Genomic DNA, 5918 nt, shown 5'->3' on the forward strand with positions numbered 1-5918 from the left:
CCAAGATCACTGTCAGTTGTTGGTCCAAACTCTACACCACCCCACACTCCGCCCAATAAAATTTATTGGAATAGAGGAAATCTCTTTGCCATCTCTGGGCCTCAGGTTTCTTCTTGTCCAGAGAATGTTTCCCATTCTCTTAGACTTCCTAGTTTGAAAAACCTTCCATTCTAGGAAATAGCATAGGAGTCATTAGGAGAACAAGCTAAGGAGAAACTATCTGTAAGCAAGAAATCCAGGTACAGACACGATCACCTGGTTCTTCTACAGTTCTGTGTTTACTTTGGGAGCACGATACCAAATACACAAAGTGCCAAAATGTTCCAGGTTTTGAATCACCCCAAGTTGTTGGAATTTTGGAAACTCAGTTGACTGTTGGTACCAGAAGCATCTCGATGGCTTAAATTTTAAGTTCATATTGTTTCTCTCAGTGTTGAAGTAGATTATTAGTCTCACAGATTTTTTTCATCACCCTTTTGTTCTTTACAGAAAATTTTCAAAATCCACCTGTATTGGGAACTGAACATACTCTGCAGCTTTACCTTCCCGTGGTGAACAATGCAGCTTCCCTAACAGGAAGTTTCTGCAACTTCTCTAGAGTATCTGCTCCAGCTGGTAATTCTGCTTGGCTCCTGCCCTCAGCCTTTGGCACCTCTTTCCAAACACTGATGGGTAGTGCCTATCTTTACCAACGTTTCAGCACAACAATGCTGTCTGCAGTGTTTCACCAGAGTCATATATCCACCTCAGCTGCTTCCTACCCGAGTGTTTTGGAATGGGATATGCAGGAAGTGCTGAAGAGAAGTCTTCCATGGGAGACTTTTCTGTGACTGTCCTTGACCAAGACACCACTGTCTCTTCCATGTATACGGCAGCTCGCTATGAGAAAATCCTAGATACCAACAACACGGTGTCTGTGTACCCATCACTTTCTGCCAGTCTTGTTGAGAGAACACCATCTCTGATTCCACATCAGAGTCAAAGCCTGTCACTTCCCTACCAGGAAGGAAGCCAGGTGTATTACTATCATCAAGGCACTCTGGGAACTCTCCTTTCCGGCCTGTAGTCCTATGACTCCATGACATACAGAGGGCAAAAGGGCTCTGCCCCCCAAACTTACAGCAACTCATCGCGAGAAATGGTTATGGTTCTCAAGGGGGTCCAGCCCCCAAATAACCAACCACCAGCCTCCTCCTCTGGAATCGACTTCTCTTTGTCTGCTCAACCCATCATAGAATCGAGTTTTCAAGGTGAGTAAACTAAGAGAAGGGAAACAAAATTCAAAACTTGGGGTCAAAATAGAGGAAAACTCTCCATAGACAGGTGGTATTGAAGTGAAATACACCGAGATTATATCATTCATACTCCTATTCCATGATATGAACGTCCTATTATCTTTTCAAGAAATCGAATACATTGAGACTAGACTACTTTACAATGCTAAGCTCTGTATGGAACTTAATGGTTTAAAAATACCTATTTTTATTTTATTTTTTTTAAAAAAGCTTTAGTTTAGAGCAGGTTGAATCTGGGTCATAGCCTGTACCTCTCAGGGATTACTCCTGGGTCTGTGCTAGGGATCACTCCTGAAGGTGCTTAGGAGATCATACGTGATACTAAAGATCAAACTGAGGTCAGCTGTGCGCAGGGCCAGTGCCTTACCAAATGGACTATCCTTCTGTTCCAAGTCTCTTATTTTTAAATGCAGTTTACACTGAAACTCTTTCAAATACAAATAGAACCAAAAACAGCAGCACCACATGACAAACAGTAAGAACTGCAACCTTTACCTCCACTTGTAGCACAGGGCCTTGTCCATTATCCTTAGAATAGCCAGTAACAATGCCTTGCCTATGGCTGGTAGGTGCACTGTTGTTGCACCACTACTTGTGTGGAGGGAATTTCTCATTTCCCAGGGACTGATTTCTTCCTTGGTTCCTTTTCAGTGATGAATTTCCTGGGGATGGGGACTTTCCTGCCATCGCAAGCTTCAGGTCCTACATTGGGTCTGACACAAATTTCAGAAATGCCCCCATCATGCAGTAGCAGGATTCAAAGACTTGAGACGAATCCACCACCTGAGCTTCGGGAAGTTCCCATGATATCTGCAGCCCAAAGTAACCTGGCGCTGACCTCAACTCCAACTCAGGAACAAAAAGTTAAGAATTTTGACCAGATGAAAACAGGGCTCTCAAAATCTCTGAAGACCTCCCAGATCCCAGTAGATCTAGAATAACAAAATAGGAGACTAACTCCCAAGAGTGGCCAAGATTAGTGTCAGGAATTTTTTTTCATACCTTGGAGATCAACCACACAAGCTAGCAGAAAAGGCAGCTCAGATAGAAAATGTAGCACCGAATAAAGGGTTTTGAGAGGATCCTCCAAGGATGGTAGAGAATGCTGAACATATAGACCAAGGATGATTGTCACTCAATGCCTCTTTTGCAAACCACAACACCTAAGAGGAGAGAGAGAACCAAGGGGAATGGCCTGCCACACAGTCAGGGTGGGATGAGGGAATGGGAGATGGGAGGGAGACTGGGGCCCATTGGTGGTTGGAAATGGGCACTGGTGATAGGATGGGTATTTGATCATTGTATCATTGAAACCCAAGCACAAAAATTCATATGTCTACAACCGCACCTCATGGTGTCTCACTAATAAAAATTTAAAAATTAAAAATAAAAAAATTGGAACATAAACTAAAAATAAACAAGAGAAAGATCTAACAATAGAAAAGAGGACTATAGTACTCAAAACGTTGAGAAACAGGCACATTGGCAAGTATTTTTAAATACGCATCCAGGAGAGAATATAGCATTGTTCATGAACAAATCTACTCTATGGATTCATCTCATCCTTGAACTGGAAAAGGACAATGTGTTACAGTAACCAATTTGCAAATAAGATATATACCATCTATTTTTTGCTATGTTTCTATGCTTTACCGAGTATTATTCTGATTTTTAAATTTACTTTAAGGATTAAAACAGTATTTGCCTGCATTAAACTTTTTAATTATTATCCACGGTGGCAGAAAATGGGCACTGGGGGAGGGATGGGTATTTGATCATTGTATAATAGAAACCCAAGCACAAAAAATTGTAAATCTACAACTGTACTTCATGGTGTTTCACTAATAAAAAGAAAAAAAAGGAAAAATATTGGAGCTTAATGATTTGTTCTCATATATTTTCCCTACATGGTATAATTTGGCATTGATCTAGGAAGGCCAGCATGAAAAAGTTGAGGTGTATATCTTAACGACCAATGCCAAAACCACTGTAAGTATGGAACCCAAAGTACAATAGTTAAACTTCAAAATGTGTTCGTCAAGGAAATCGGTGGGAATGCAGGGCAAAATGGGTCGTTTGTTGGTCGAGGGATGAAGACACTGGTGTTGTGATTAGAATTGGAATATTGTATGACAAAACTCCATTATAAATGACTTTGTAAATCAAAATTGCCTAAATGTTAAAAAACAGAGAAGTCAACTCATATCTATATTTCAAGAAAGATTGTCTTAGCAAATTTTGGCATGGAGAGCATAGTTGGTAGAGAGATGGAGAAAGAAAGGGAGAGTTGAAGGTTGGGAAGAGAATCCTGGATATCATGGAAGAGATGAAAGTTGATCTTAGAAGATTTGGAGCCATCAGAGTTTAGATAGTTAAATGGTGAGACCATAGCAGTTTAGGTAGTTAAATAGTGATATTGGTCTAAGTCATCAGCAATGTATATATAGAGATCAAAGACCTCACAGATATTCAGGCTATATCAACTAACAAGGGGGCCATTTTTTTCCTGAAGCACTATTTAAGTATAATATATTGCCAGAAAGAATGATAAGAAGCTGGTTCTCTTTTTCACAGATTAGTACAATAGAGATGAAAACTTTTATACAAAGGAATCTATCACCTTGTCCTGTTGCTCTGCTTTCTTTTCATCATTCCATTCTCCCCCATGACCCTACCTAATCAGGGCTCTCCACATTTCTCAGCAGTGTCACCACATAGCCTCAGAGCATGTATTAACTGCCAGTAGCTCACAGTTCTCTTGTTTTACCCACACCCAGGCCAGAGCTATCCTTCTGCAAACGAAGATGTCTGCTGAAGGCCCATTCTTCCTTGAAGTGGCAGTCATGGTTTACCTCGTATTAATCATTGTGTTTACAAATTTCGATGAATGTCACTATACTAGTGACAGGGATTTTCCAAACTAAGGGAAGAATAAACATTTTCCATTACCCCAAGAATTTTGGGCTGTTATTTTCTATCCACTGCAAATAATATATGATAATTAGTCAATAGAACTGAAGTAAAAACAGGGACATTTGTCAATTTGGTGCCATGACTAGTCAGTCTTAGTATAAATATATATTTCTAGAAAATAAAGCAGAAGAAAATGATTTGGTTGCTAGCAAAGAATGCCAAATCTCTGCCAAGAATTCCCTTCAAAATAAAAATTGTGACTATGTACAGAACATGATTGCCACTCAATGCCTCTTTTGCAGACCAAAACACCCAAAAGGAGAGAGAGAGAGCAAAAGGGAATGCCCTGCCATAGAGGCATGGTGGGATGGGTGGATGTGTGTGGGAGGGACACTGGAATCCATGGTGGTGGAAAATGGGCAATGACGGAGGGATGGGCATTTGATCATTGTATAATCGAAACCCAAGGACAAAAATTGGTAAATCTACATCTGTACCTCATGGTGTTTCACTAATAAAAATTAAAAATAAAATAAAATAAAAATTGTTTTGTCTGCCAGAGATCAATAGATGGGAACCTGAGTGAAGGCAAAAGATTAAGTTGGTTGACTTTTATTTTTCCTTGAGTATATAAATTTGATTTTAGAATAATTTATTTTACAGTTTATCAAGACAGAGAAATTTTCATCACTTCTCTTATTTAAAAGTATAGTGATACACCATATCTCTATCTCACTTTATTTTTATTTCTGATAGTTTGACACAAAAGATATGTCAAAATCATAGATAAATGTCAATTATTTAAATACTTTTTGTTATTTATAATTACTTTATAGAACTGCTTAAATTTTAGGATTATGCAGAATCAACATGCATGTATCACATTACACTCACCACTGAAAGGCCTACTCTGTCATTCACCATTGTTCAATTTTTCCACTTTGATTACACCTTTCCTTCTGGTAACTAAATAGACTTATAGTTCTATAGTTTATTTTTATTGCTTTGAAAAGATCAAAACTATGCAATTTTCAACATTGGATGAAACTAGAGGATATCATGCATGTAAAGTTAACCTTAAGGAAAGGAACAGATACAGAGAGATTTTTCTCATACATGGGATGTAAAGACACACAGCAAGGTAGCAGCAAACGTTCAAGGGCAATGTAAGGGGAGAACTGATCCACACAATTGAGTCAGGAGATTGGGAGGGAGGGATTCTGGGGGTTTTGGGGAGAGGGAGGAGTTATTTTTTGAGAGAATGAGGAGTGTCATGTTGGAATTATGTGTATGACAAACCATTATTAATTGAATTATAAATCATAGAATATAAATAATGATTTAGATGTTTGTCTGTCCCATTTTATTCTTTTAATTTGTTTTCTCCATATGCTACATATGCATGAACTTGTATGATGCCTATCTTTCTCTGCCTGGTTTATGTCACTAACCATAATATCTTCATGTTATCCATTGTTATACAAATAATAAGATTTCACTTCATACAACTGAGTAGTATTCCATTGCTTTACCACCTTTCATTTTCAAAATTTGTGGTTTAAAAGATAAAAATATTGGTTTTAGCATTGCTCTGGTGCTTTAAAATATTTAGTTTAGTGAAGCAAAATACATTTTATTGAAAAACACTTAGAAACTTGTGAAATATGTGTAGGGTGGAATGGAATATATGTTCAAGAGAGAACACTCGTT

Source organism: Sorex fumeus, unplaced genomic scaffold (assembly GCF_029834395.1).
Source record: "Sorex fumeus unplaced genomic scaffold, SorFum_2.1 ptg000032l, whole genome shotgun sequence".
Taxonomy (NCBI): Eukaryota; Metazoa; Chordata; class Mammalia; order Eulipotyphla; family Soricidae; genus Sorex; species Sorex fumeus.